At 49.4% G+C, this 14,015-nt stretch overlaps 4 non-coding genes across 4 annotated transcripts; all 4 read right to left on the bottom strand.

The window, feature by feature from the left end:
- Positions 1-436: 436 nt before the first annotated feature.
- On the bottom strand, positions 437-508 carry TRNAG-UCC (transfer RNA glycine (anticodon UCC)). Its single transcript has one exon. It is a non-coding gene; the product is annotated as a tRNA-Gly (tRNA).
- A 2,249-nt stretch (positions 509-2,757) lies between these two features.
- Positions 2,758-2,829, bottom strand: TRNAG-UCC (transfer RNA glycine (anticodon UCC)). Its single transcript has one exon. It is a non-coding gene; the product is annotated as a tRNA-Gly (tRNA).
- Positions 2,830-6,335: 3,506 nt separating this feature from the next.
- On the bottom strand, positions 6,336-6,407 carry TRNAG-UCC (transfer RNA glycine (anticodon UCC)). The gene has a single exon. It is a non-coding gene; the product is annotated as a tRNA-Gly (tRNA).
- Positions 6,408-13,495: 7,088 nt separating this feature from the next.
- TRNAG-UCC (transfer RNA glycine (anticodon UCC)) lies at positions 13,496-13,567 on the bottom strand. The gene has a single exon. It is a non-coding gene; the product is annotated as a tRNA-Gly (tRNA).
- Between the last annotated feature and the right edge of the window lie 448 nt (positions 13,568-14,015).

The following is a 14,015-nucleotide window of genomic DNA, read 5'->3' as shown; positions in this document are numbered from 1 at the left end:
ACCATAAATCCCCTGCTAAGGGTTATGGGGGGGAGGAATGAAGGAACTTTGCTTCAGGGAAAGGGCTGCTGCTGCTTCAGCATGTGAGGAGCGCAGCCACACGTTTCACCTTCCTCAGTATGTTGGTTTACAGGATGAGAGAGATCCTGAAACCTCACTCTAATAGGCTGAGGTGCTGTGCTCGGTGGCCTGCTGGGACCTTTGCCCGTCAGGGCAAGGCGAATAGGCCTTTGTCAGGCCTTCGTCAGGGCTTTGTCGGGGAGGGGCCAGGAGCCCTGCTCGCTTCAATCCCCTCACCGATAGACAGTTGCAGAAACTAGGATGCAAGAACCTTTCCTGGATGGGGTTTTGATTTTCGCGAAAAGTGTGTCAGCTTTGCTTTCAGCATGAGTCTGATTTCCCAAAAATGCATTTTGAACAATTTAAAGATTTGATCTGCGTTGGCCGGGAATCGAACCCGGGTCAACTGCTTGGAAGGCAGCTATGCTCACCACTATACCACCAACGCCTGCCTGTCTGGGCTATGTGATGGAGCGCCCCTCAGAAATAAGAATAAGTCATTGGCTGGGAATGAAAAAAGCTTGCGTTTGACCAAGAAGCAGTTCGCATCATGAGGTCTTGCCGGTCAGCCCAACATTTCCCCGGGACCCCTTAAAAAAGGAGCTTGGTTTTAAGTTTGGTTTGATTGAACAGTACATTTTGTTGGCTGGGCTGGGACCCTCTCCTATTTAGCGCAAGAGTGGAACGAGGCAGCAAGTTCAAGGAATGACATTGCATCCAGGCACTTACAGCTCTTTGTGCCCTAATGCCATGACACAAAAACATAATTTGAAAAAACTTAGCAGAGGATGGTTTCGATCCATCGACCTCTGGGTTATGGGCCCAGCACGCTTCCGCTGCGCCACTCTGCTGGTTGGAGAACAAGAGCTTTTCTGGGCTTTTACAGCCTACAAACCGACAACCCTAGACCCAGTTTCGAGTGAAGCGGGCAGTAGGCCTTACAAAGCCAAACAACCTGTAACCACGCACTCCCATCCCATGGCCTTTTGCAGACAGGCCTCATTTCTCTAGAATAAGAATAAGAATAAGAATAAGTCATTGGCTGGGAATGAAAAAAGCTTGCGTTTGACGCAGAAGCAGTTCGCATCATGAGGTCTTGCCGGTCAGCCCAACATTTCCCCGGGACCCCTTAAAAAAGGAGCTTGGTTTTAAGTTTGGTTTGATTGAACAGTACATTTTGTTGGCTGGGCTGGGACCCTCTCCTATTTAGCGCAAGAGTGGAACGAGGCAGCAAGTTCAAGGAATGACATTGCATTTTGTCGGGGAGGGGCCAGGAGCCCTGCTCGCTTCAATCCCCTCACCGATAGACAGTTGCAGAAACTAGGATGCAAGAACCTTTCCTGGATGGGGTTTTGATTTTCACGGAAAGTGTGTCAGCTTTGCTTTCAGCATGTGTCTGATTTCCAAAAAATGCATTTTGAACAATTTAAAGATTTGATCTGCGTTGGTCGGGAATGGAACCCGGGTCAACTGCTTGGAAGGCAAATATGCTCACCACTATACCACCAACGCCTGCCTGTCTGGACTATCTGATGAAGCGCCCCTTAGAAATAAGAATAAGTCATTGGCTGGGAATGAAAAAAGCTTGCGTTTGACGCAGAAGCAGTTCGCATCATGAGGTCTTGCCGGTCAGCCAAACATTTCCCCGGGACCCCTTAAAAAAGGAGCTTGGTTTTAGGTTTGGTTTGATTGAACAGTACATTTTGTTGGTTGGGCTGGGACCCTCTCCTATTTAGCGCAAGAGTGGAACGAGGCAGCAAGTTCAAGGAATGACATTGCATCCAGGCACTTACAGCTCTTTGTGCCCTAATGCCATGACACAAAAACATAATTTGAAAAAACTTAGCAGAGGATGGTTTCGATCCATCGACCTCTGGGTTATGGGCCCAGCATGCTTCCGCTGCGCCACTCTGCTGGTTGGAGAACAAAAGCTTTTCTGGGCTTTTACAGCCTACAAACCGACAACCCTAGACCCAGTTTCGAGTGAAGCGGGCAGTAGGCCTTACAAAGCCAAACAAACTGCAACCACGCACTCCCATCCCATGGCCTTTTGCAGACAGGCCTCATTTCTCTAGCTCACACCCTAACTGCCAACACCCCTTCCCCTTCTCTCTCTGTCTCTCTCTCTCTGTCTCTCTCTCTCATTCTCTCTCTCTCGCAAGTAGATACTTTACTTCCCAGGTGCAACAAAACAAGCCTTCTCGAGCTGGCAGATATGTGAAGGAAGGAAGGAAGGGCCAGTTTGGAAACTCAACTCAATTACCATAAATCCCCTGCTAAGGGTTATGGGGGGGAGGAATGAAGGAACTTTGCTTCAGGGAAAGGGCTGCTGCTGCTTCAGCATGTGAGGAGCGCAGCCACACGTTTCACCTTCCTCAGTATGTTGGTTTACAGGATGAGAGAGATCCTGAAACCTCACTCTAATAGGCTGAGGTGCTGTGCTCGGTGGCCTGCTGGGACCTTTGCCCGTCAGGGCAAGGCGAATAGGCCTTTGTCAGGCCTTCGTCAGGGCTTTGTCGGGGAGGGGCCAGGAGCCCTGCTCGCTTCAATCCCCTCACCGATAGACAGTTGCAGAAACTAGGATGCAAGAACCTTTCCTGGATGGGGTTTTGATTTTCGCGAAAAGTGTGTCAGCTTTGCTTTCAGCATGAGTCTGATTTCCCAAAAATGCATTTTGAACAATTTAAAGATTTGATCTGCGTTGGCCGGGAATCGAACCCGGGTCAACTGCTTGGAAGGCAGCTATGCTCACCACTATACCACCAACGCCTGCCTGTCTGGGCTATGTGATGGAGCGCCCCTCAGAAATAAGAATAAGTCATTGGCTGGGAATGAAAAAAGCTTGCGTTTGACCCAGAAGCAGTTCGCATCATGAGGTCTTGCCGGTCAGCCCAACATTTCCCCGGGACCCCTTAAAAAAGGAGCTTGGTTTTAAGTTTGGTTTGATTGAACAGTACATTTTGTTGGCTGGGCTGGGACCCTCTCCTATTTAGCGCAAGAGTGGAACGAGGCAGCAAGTTCAAAGAATGACATTGCATCCAGGCACTTACAGCTCTTTGTGCCCTAATGCCATGACACAAAAACATAATTTGAAAAAACTTAGCAGAGGATGGTTTCGATCCATCGACCTCTGGGTTATGGGCCCAGCACGCTTCCGCTGCGCCACTCTGCTGGTTGGAGAACAAGAGCTTTTCTGGGCTTTTACAGCCTACAAACCGACAACCCTAGACCCAGTTTCGAGTGAAGCGGGCAGTAGGCCTTACAAAGCCAAACAACCTGTAACCACGCACTCCCATCCCATGGCCTTTTGCAGACAGGCCTCATTTCTCTAGAATAAGAATAAGAATAAGAATAAGTCATTGGCTGGGAATGAAAAAAGCTTGCGTTTGACGCAGAAGCAGTTCGCATCATGAGGTCTTGCCGGTCAGCCCAACATTTCCCCGGGACCCCTTAAAAAAGGAGCTTGGTTTTAAGTTTGGTTTGATTGAACAGTACATTTTGTTGGCTGGGCTGGGACCCTCTCCTATTTAGCGCAAGAGTGGAACGAGGCAGCAAGTTCAAGGAATGACATTGCATTTTGTCGGGGAGGGGCCAGGAGCCCTGCTCGCTTCAATCCCCTCACCGATAGACAGTTGCAGAAACTAGGATGCAAGAACCTTTCCTGGATGGGGTTTTGATTTTCACGAAAAGTGTGTCAGCTTTGCTTTCAGCATGAGTCTGATTTCCAAAAAATGCATTTTGAACAATTTAAAGATTTGATCTGCGTTGGCCGGGAATCAAACCCGGGTCAACTGCTTGGAAGGCAGCTATGCTCACCACTATACCACCAACGCCTGCCTGTCTGGGCTATCTGATGGAGCGCCCCTTAGAAATAAGAATAAGTCATTGGCTGGGAATGAAAAAAGCTTGCGTTTGACGCAGAAGCAGTTCGCATCATGAGGTCTTGCCGGTCAGCCCAACATTTCCCCGGGACCCCTTAAAAAAGGAGCTTGGTTTTAAGTTTGGTTTGATTGAACAGTACATTTTGTTGGCTGGGCTGGGACCCTCTCCTATTTAGCGCAAGAGTGGAACGAGGCAGCAAGTTCAAGGAATGACATTGCATCCAGGCACTTACAGCTCTTTGTGCCCTAATGCCATGACACAAAAACATAATTTGAAAAAACTTAACAGAGGATGGTTTCGATCCATCGACCGCTGGGTTATGGGCCCAGCACGCTTCCGCTGCGCCACTCTGCTGGTTGGAGAACAAGAGATTTTCTGGGCTTTTACAGCCTACAAACCGACAACCCTAGACCCAGTTTCGAGTGAAGCGGGCAGTAGGCCTTACAAAGCCAAACAACCTGCAACCACGCACTCCCATCCCATGGCCTTTTGCAGACAGGCCTCATTTCTCTAGCTCACACCCTAACTGCCAACACCCCTTCCCCTTCTCTCTCTGTCTCTCTCTCTCTGTCTCTCTCTCTCATTCTCTCTCTCTCGCAAATAGATACTTTACTTCCCAGGTGCAACAAAACAAGCCTTCTCGAGCTGGCAGATATGGGAAGGAAGGAAGGAAGGGCCAGTTTGGAAACTCAACTCAATTACCATAAATCCCCTGCTAAGGGTTATGGGAGTGAGGAATGAAGGAACTTTGCTTCAGGGAAAGGGCTGCTGCTGCTTCAGCATGTGAGGAGCGCAGCCACACGTTTCACCTTCCTCAGTATGTTGGTTTACAGGATGAGAGAGATCCTGAAACCTCACTCTAATAGGCTGAGGTGCTGTGCTCGGTGGCCTGCTGGGACCTTTGCCCGTCAGGGCAAGGCGAATAGGCCTTTGTCAGGCCTTCGTCAGGGCTTTGTCGGGGAGGGGCCAGGAGCCCTGCTCGCTTCAATCCCCTCACCGATAGACAGTTGCAGAAACTAGGATGCAAGAACCTTTCCTGGATGGGGTTTTGATTTTCACGAAAAGTGTGTCAGCTTTGCTTTCAGCATGAGTCTGATTTCCAAAAAATGCATTTTGAACAATTTAAAGATTTGATCTGCGTTGGCCGGGAATCAAACCCGGGTCAACTGCTTGGAAGGCAGCTATGCTCACCACTATACCACCAACGCCTGCCTGTCTGGGCTATCTGATGGAGCGTCCCTTAGAAATAAGAATAAGTCATTGGCTGGGAATGAAAAAAGCTTGCGTTTGACGCAGAAGCAGTTCGCATCATGAGGTCTTGCCGGTCAGCCCAACATTTCCCCGGGACCCCTTAAAAAAGGAGCTTGGTTTTAAGTTTGGTTTGATTGAACAGTACATTTTGTTGGCTGGGCTGGGACCCTCTCCTATTTAGCGCAAGAGTGGAACGAGGCAGCAAGTTCAAGGAATGACATTGCATCCAGGCACTTACAGCTCTTTGTGCCCTAATGCCATGACACAAAAACATAATTTGAAAAAAGTTAGCAGAGGATGGTTTCGATCCATTGACCTCTGGGTTATGGGACCAGCACGCTTCCGCTGCGCCACTCTGCTGGTTGGAGAACAAGAGCTTTTCTGGGCTTTTACAGCCTACAAACAGATAACCCTAGACCCAGTTTCGAGTGAAGCGGGCAGTAGGCCTTACAAAGCCAAACAACCTGCAACCACGCACTCCCATCCCATGGCCTTTTGCAGACAGGCCTCATTTCTCTAGCTCACACCCTAACTGCCAACACCCCTTCCCCTTCTCTCGCTGTCTCTCTCTCTCTGTCTCTCTCTCTCATTCTCTCTCTCTCGCAAATAGATACTTTACTTCCCAGGTGCAACAAAACAAGCCTTCTCGAGCTGGCAGATATGGGAAGGAAGGAAGGAAGGGCCAGTTTGGAAACTCAACTCAATTACCATAAATCCCCTGCTAAGGGTTATGGGAGTGAGGAATGAAGGAACTTTGCTTCAGGGAAAGGGCTGCTGCTGCTTCAGCATGTGAGGAGCGCAGCCACACGTTTCACCTTCCTCAGTATGTTGGTTTACAGGATGAGAGAGATCCTGAAACCTCACTCTAATAGGCTGAGGTGCTGTGCTCGGTGGCCTGCTGGGACCTTTGCCCGTCAGGGCAAGGCGAATAGGCCTTTGTCAGGCCTTCGTCAGGGCTTTGTCGGGGAGGGGCCAGGAGCCCTGCTCGCTTCAATCCCCTCACCGATAGACAGTTGCAGAAACTAGGATGCAAGAACCTTTCCTGGATGGGGTTTTGATTTTCGCGAAAAGTGTGTCAGCTTTGCTTTCAGCATGAGTCTGATTTCCCAAAAATGCATTTTGAACAATTTAAAGATTTGATCTGCGTTGGCCGGGAATCGAACCCGGGTCAACTGCTTGGAAGGCAGCTATGCTCACCACTATACCACCAACGCCTGCCTGTCTGGGCTATGTGATGGAGCGCCCCTCAGAAATAAGAATAAGTCATTGGCTGGGAATGAAAAAAGCTTGCGTTTGACCCAGAAGCAGTTCGCATCATGAGGTCTTGCCGGTCAGCCCAACATTTCCCCGGGACCCCTTAAAAAAGGAGCTTGGTTTTAAGTTTGGTTTGATTGAACAGTACATTTTGTTGGCTGGGCTGGGACCCTCTCCTATTTAGCGCAAGAGTGGAACGAGGCAGCAAGTTCAAGGAATGACATTGCATCCAGGCACTTACAGCTCTTTGTTCCCTAATGCCATGACACAAAAACATAATTTGAAAAAACTTAGCAGAGGATGGTTTCGATCCATCGACCTCTGGGTTATGGGCCCAGCACGCTTCCGCTGCGCCACTCTGCTGGTTGGAGAACAAGAGCTTTTCTGGGCTTTTACAGCCTACAAACCGACAACCCTAGACCCAGTTTCGAGTGAAGCGGGCAGTAGGCCTTACAAAGCCAAACAACCTGTAACCACGCACTCCCATCCCATGGCCTTTTGCAGACAGGCCTCATTTCTCTAGAATAAGAATAAGAATAAGAATAAGTCATTGGCTGGGAATGAAAAAAGCTTGCGTTTGACGCAGAAGCAGTTCGCATCATGAGGTCTTGCCGGTCAGCCCAACATTTCCCCGGGACCCCTTAAAAAAGGAGCTTGGTTTTAAGTTTGGTTTGATTGAACAGTACATTTTGTTGGCTGGGCTGGGACCCTCTCCTATTTAGCGCAAGAGTGGAACGAGGCAGCAAGTTCAAGGAATGACATTGCATTTTGTCGGGGAGGGGCCAGGAGCCCTGCTCGCTTCAATCCCCTCACCGATAGACAGTTGCAGAAACTAGGATGCAAGAACCTTTCCTGGATGGGGTTTTGATTTTCACGAAAAGTGTGTCAGCTTTGCTTTCAGCATGAGTCTGATTTCCAAAAAATGCATTTTGAACAATTTAAAGATTTGATCTGCGTTGGCCGGGAATGGAACCCGGGTCAACTGCTTGGAAGGCAGCTATGCTCACCACTATACCACCAACGCCTGCCTGTCTGGGCTATGTGATGGAGCGCCCCTTAGAAATAAGAATAAGTCATTGGCTGGGAATGAAAAAAGCTTGCGTTTGACGCAGAAGCAGTTCGCATCATGAGGTCTTGCCGGTCAGCCCAACATTTCCCCGGGACCCCTTAAAAAAGGAGCTTGGTTTTAAGTTTGGTTTGATTGAACAGTACATTTTGTTGGCTGGGCTGGGACCCTCTCCTATTTAGCGCAAGAGTGGAACGAGGCAGCAAGTTCAAGGAATGACATTGCATCCAGGCACTTACAGCTCTTTGTGCCCTAATGCCATGACACAAAAACATAATTTGAAAAAACTTAGCAGAGGATGGTTTGGATCCATCGACCTCTGGGTTATGGGCCCAGCACGCTTCCGCTGCGCCACTCTGCTGGTTAGAGAACAAGAGCTTTTCTGGGCTTTTACAGCCTACAAACCGACAACCCTAGACCCAGTTTCGAGTGAAGCGGGCAGTAGGCCTTACAAAGCCAAACAACCTGCAACCACGCACTCCCATCCCATGGCCTTTTGCAGACAGGCCTCATTTCTCTAGCTCACACCCTAACTGCCAACACCCCTTCCCCTTCTCTCTCTGTCTCTCTCTCTCTGTCTCTCTCTCTCATTCTCTCTCTCTCGCAAATAGATACTTTACTTCCCAGGTGCAACAAAACAAGCCTTCTCGAGCTGGCAGATATGGGAAGGAAGGAAGGAAGGGCCAGTTTGGAAACTCAACTCAATTACCATAAATCCCCTGCTAAGGGTTATGGGAGGGAGGAATGAAGGAACTTTGCTTCAGGGAAAGGGCTGCTGCTGCTTCAGCATGTGAGGAGCGCAGCCACACGTTTCACCTTCCTCAGTATGTTGGTTTACAGGATGAGAGAGATCCTGAAACCTCACTCTAATAGGCTGAGGTGCTGTGCTCGGTGGCCTGCTGGGACCTTTGCCCGTCAGGGCAAGGCGAATAGGCCTTTGTCAGGCCTTCGTCAGGGCTTTGTCGGGGAGGGGCCAGGAGCCCTGCTCGCTTCAATCCCCTCACCGATAGACAGTTGCAGAAACTAGGATGCAAGAACCTTTCCTGGATGGGGTTTTGATTTTCGCGAAAAGCGTGTCAGCTTTGCTTTCAGCATGAGTCTGATTTCCAAAAAATGCATTTTGAACAATTTAAAGATTTGATCTGTGTTGGCCGGGAATCGAACCCGGGTCAACTGCTTGGAAGGCAGCTATGCTCACCACTATACCACCAACGCCTGCCTGTCTGGACTATCTGATGAAGCGCCCCTTAGAAATAAGAATAAGTCATTGGCTGGGAATGAAAAAAGCTTGCGTTTGACGCAGAAGCAGTTCGCATCATGAGGTCTTGCCGGTCAGCCCAACATTTCCCCGGGACCCCTTAAAAAAGGAGCTTGGTTTTAAGTTTGGTTTGATTGAACAGTACATTTTGTTGGTTGGGCTGGGACCCTCTCCTATTTAGCGCAAGAGTGGAACGAGGCAGCAAGTTCAAGGAATGACATTGCATCCAGGCACTTACAGCTCTTTGTGCCCTAATGCCATGACACAAAAACATAATTTGAAAAAACTTAGCAGAGGATGGTTTCGATCCATCGACCTCTGGGTTATGGGCCCAGCACGCTTCCGCTGCGCCACTCTGCTTGTTGGAGAACAAGAGCTTTTCTGGGCTTTTACAGCCTACAAACCGACAACCCTAGACCCAGTTTCGAGTGAAGCGGGCAGTAGGCCTTACAAAGCCAAACAAACTGCAACCACGCACTCCCATCCCATGGCCTTTTGCAGACAGGCCTCATTTCTCTAGCTCACACCCTAACTGCCAACACCCCTTCCCCTTCTCTCTCTGTCTCTCTCTCTCTGTCTCTCTCTCTCATTCTCTCTCTCTCGCAAGTGGATACTTTACTTCCCAGGTGCAACAAAACAAGCCTTCTCGAGCTGGCAGATATGTGAAGGAAGGAAGGAAGGGCCAGTTTCGAAACTCAACTCAATTACCATAAATCCCCTGCTAAGGGTTATGGGGGGGAGGAATGAAGGAACTTTGCTTCAGGGAAAGGGCTGCTGCTGCTTCAGCATGTGAGGAGCGCAGCCACACGTTTCACCTTCCTCAGTATGTTGGTTTACAGGATGAGAGAGATCCTGAAACCTCACTCTAATAGGCTGAGGTGCTGTGCTCGGTGGCCTGCTGGGACCTTTGCCCGTCAGGGCAAGGCGAATAGGCTTTTGTCAGGCCTTCGTCAGGGCTTTGTCGGGGAGGGGCCAGGAGCCCTGCTCGCTTCAATCCCCTCACCGATAGACAGTTGCAGAAACTAGGATGCAAGAACCTTTCCTGGATGGGGTTTTGATTTTCGCGAAAAGTGTGTCAGCTTTGCTTTCAGCATGAGTCTGATTTCCCAAAAATGCATTTTGAACAATTTAAAGATTTGATCTGCGTTGGCCGGGAATCGAACCCAGGTCAACTGCTTGGAAGGCAGCTATGCTCACCACTATACCACCAACGCCTGCCTGTCTGGGCTATGTGATGGAGCGCCCCTCAGAAATAAGAATAAGTCATTGGCTGGGAATGAAAAAAGCTTGCGTTTGACCCAGAAGCAGTTCGCATCATGAGGTCTTGCCGGTCAGCCCAACATTTCCCCGGGACCCCTTAAAAAAGGAGCTTGGTTTTAAGTTTGGTTTGATTGAACAGTACATTTTGTTGGCTGGGCTGGGACCCTCTCCTATTTAGCGCAAGAGTGGAACGAGGCAGCAAGTTCAAGGAATGACATTGCATCCAGGCACTTACAGCTCTTTGTGCCCTAATGCCATGACACAAAAACATAATTTGAAAAAACTTAGCAGAGGATGGTTTCGATCCATCGACCTCTGGGTTATGGGCCCAGCACGCTTCCGCTGCGCCACTCTGCTGGTTGGAGAACAAGAGCTTTTCTGGGCTTTTGCAGCCTACAAACCGACAACCCTAGACCCAGTTTCGAGTGAAGCGGGCAGTAGGCCTTACAAAGCCAAACAACCTGTAACCACGCACTCCCATCCCATGGCCTTTTGCAGACAGGCCTCATTTCTCTAGAATAAGAATAAGAATAAGAATAAGTCATTGGCTGGGAATGAAAAAAGCTTGCGTTTGACGCAGAAGCAGTTCGCATCATGAGGTCTTGCCGGTCAGCCCAACATTTCCCCGGGACCCCTTAAAAAAGGAGCTTGGTTTTAAGTTTGGTTTGATTGAACAGTACATTTTGTTGGCTGGGCTGGGACCCTCTCCTATTTAGCGCAAGAGTGGAACGAGGCAGCAAGTTCAAGGAATGACATTGCATTTTGTCGGGGAGGGGCCAGGAGCCCTGCTCGCTTCAATCCCCTCACCGATAGACAGTTGCAGAAACTAGGATGCAAGAACCTTTCCTGGATGGGGTTTTGATTTTCACGAAAAGTGTGTCAGCTTTGCTTTCAGCATGAGTCTGATTTCCAAAAAATGCATTTTGAACAATTTAAAGATTTGATCTGCGTTGGCCGGGAATGGAACCCGGGTCAACTGCTTGGAAGGCAGCTATGCTCACCACTATACCACCAACGCCTGCCTGTCTGGGCTATCTGATGGAGCGCCCCTTAGAAATAAGAATAAGTCATTGGCTGGGAATGAAAAAAGCTTGCGTTTGACGCAGAAGCAGTTCGCATCATGAGGTCTTGCCGGTCAGCCCAACATTTCCCCGGGACCCCTTAAAAAAGGAGCTTGGTTTTAAGTTTGGTTTGATTGAACAGTACATTTTGTTGGCTGGGCTGGGACCCTCTCCTATTTAGCGCAAGAGTGGAACGAGGCAGCAAGTTCAAGGAATGACATTGCATCCAGGCACTTACAGCTCTTTGTGCCCTAATGCCATGACACAAAAACATAATTTGAAAAAACTTAGCAGAGGATGGTTTCGATCCATCGACCGCTGGGTTATGGGCCCAGCACGCTTCCGCTGCGCCACTCTGCTGGTTGGAGAACAAGAGATTTTCTGGGCTTTTACAGCCTACAAACCGACAACCCTAGACCCAGTTTCGAGTGAAGCGGGCAGTAGGCCTTACAAAGCCAAACAACCTGCAACCACGCACTCCCATCCCATGGCCTTTTGCAGACAGGCCTCATTTCTCTAGCTCACACCCTAACTGCCAACACCCCTTCCCCTTCTCTCTCTGTCTCTCTCTCTCTGTCTCTCTCTCTCATTCTCTCTCTCTCGCAAATAGATACTTTACTTCCCAGGTGCAACAAAACAAACCTTCTCGAGCTGGCAGATATGGGAAGGAAGGAAGGAAGGAAGGGCCAGTTTGGAAACTCAACTCAATTACCATAAATCCCCTGCTAAGGGTTATGGGAGTGAGGAATGAAGGAACTTTGCTTCAGGGAAAGGGCTGCTGCTGCTTCAGCATGTGAGGAGCGCAGCCACACGTTTCACCTTCCTCAGTATGTTGGTTTACAGGATGAGAGAGATCCTGAAACCTCACTCTAATAGGCTGAGGTGCTGTGCTCGGTGGCCTGCTGGGACCTTTGCCCGTCAGGGCAAGGCGAATAGGCCTTTGTCAGGCCTTCGTCAGGGCTTTGTCGGGGAGGGGCCAGGAGCCCTGCTCGCTTCAATCCCCTCACCGATAGACAGTTGCAGAAACTAGGATGCAAGAACCTTTCCTGGATGGGGTTTTGATTTTCACGAAAAGTGTGTCAGCTTTGCTTTCAGCATGAGTCTGATTTCCAAAAAATGCATTTTGAACAATTTAAAGATTTGATCTGCGTTGGCCGGGAATCAAACCCGGGTCAACTGCTTGGAAGGCAGCTATGCTCACCACTATACCACCAACGCCTGCCTGTCTGGGCTATCTGATGGAGCGTCCCTTAGAAATAAGAATAAGTCATTGGCTGGGAATGAAAAAAGCTTGCGTTTGACGCAGAAGCAGTTCGCATCATGAGGTCTTGCCGGTCAGCCCAACATTTCCCCGGGACCCCTTAAAAAAGGAGCTTGGTTTTAAGTTTGGTTTGATTGAACAGTACATTTTGTTGGCTGGGCTGGGACCCTCTCCTATTTAGCGCAAGAGTGGAACGAGGCAGCAAGTTCAAGGAATGACATTGCATCCAGGCACTTACAGCTCTTTGTGCCCTAATGCCATGACACAAAAACATAATTTGAAAAAAGTTAGCAGAGGATGGTTTCGATCCATCGACCTCTGGGTTATGGGACCAGCACGCTTCCGCTGCGCCACTCTGCTGGTTGGAGAACAAGAGCTTTTCTGGGCTTTTACAGCCTACAAACAGACAACCCTAGACCCAGTTTCGAGTGAAGCGGGCAGTAGGCCTTACAAAGCCAAACAACCTGCAACCACGCACTCCCATCCCATGGCCTTTTGCAGACAGGCCTCATTTCTCTAGCTCACACCCTAACTGCCAACACCCCTTCCCCTTCTCTCGCTGTCTCTCTCTCTCTGTCTCTCTCTCTCATTCTCTCTCTCTCGCAAATAGATACTTTACTTCCCAGGTGCAACAAAACAAGCCTTCTCGAGCTGGCAGATATGGGAAGGAAGGAAGGAAGGGCCAGTTTGGAAACTCAACTCAATTACCATAAATCCCCTGCTAAGGGTTATGGGAGTGAGGAATGAAGGAACTTTGCTTCAGGGAAAGGGCTGCTGCTGCTTCAGCATGTGAGGAGCGCAGCCACACGTTTCACCTTCCTCAGTATGTTGGTTTACAGGATGAGAGAGATCCTGAAACCTCACTCTAATAGGCTGAGGTGCTGTGCTCGGTGGCCTGCTGGGACCTTTGCCCGTCAGGGCAAGGCGAATAGGCCTTTGTCAGGCCTTCGTCAGGGCTTTGTCGGGGAGGGGCCAGGAGCCCTGCTCGCTTCAATCCCCTCACCGATAGACAGTTGCAGAAACTAGGATGCAAGAACCTTTCCTGGATGGGGTTTTGATTTTCACGAAAAGTGTGTCAGCTTTGCTTTCAGCATGAGTCTGATTTCCCAAAAATGCATTTTGAACAATTTAAAGATTTGATCTGCGTTGGCCGGGAATCGAACCCGGGTCAACTGCTTGGAAGGCAGCTATGCTCACCACTATACCACCAACGCCTCCCTGTCTGGGCTATCTGATGGAGCGCCCCTTAGAAATAAGAATAAGTCATTGGCTGGGAATGAAAAAAGCTTGCGATTGACGCAGAAGCAGTTCGCATCATGAGGTCTTGCCGGTCAGCCCAACATTTCCCCGGGACCCCTTAAAAAAGGAGCTTGGTTTTAAGTTTGGTTTGATTGAACAGTACATTTTGTTGGCTGGGCTGGGACCCTCTCCTATTTAGCGCAAGAGTGGAACGAGGCAGCAAGTTCAAGGAATGACATTGCATCCAGGCACTTACAGCTCTTTGTGCCCTAATGCCATGACACAAAAACATAATTTGAAAAAACTTAGCAGAGGATGGTTTCGATCCATCGACCGCTGGGTTATGGGCCCAGCACGCATCCGCTGCGCCACTCTGCTGGTTGGAGAACAAGAGATTTTCTGGGCTTTTACAGCCTACAAACC

The sequence above is a fragment of the Ambystoma mexicanum genome, chromosome 6q, assembly GCF_040938575.1.
Source record: "Ambystoma mexicanum isolate Mex_15411 chromosome 6q, UKY_AmexF1_1, whole genome shotgun sequence".
NCBI classification, from domain to species: Eukaryota; Metazoa; Chordata; class Amphibia; order Caudata; family Ambystomatidae; genus Ambystoma; species Ambystoma mexicanum.
The sequence above is the reverse complement of the archived record's forward strand: the minus strand, read 5'-3'. Positions and strand labels throughout refer to the sequence as shown.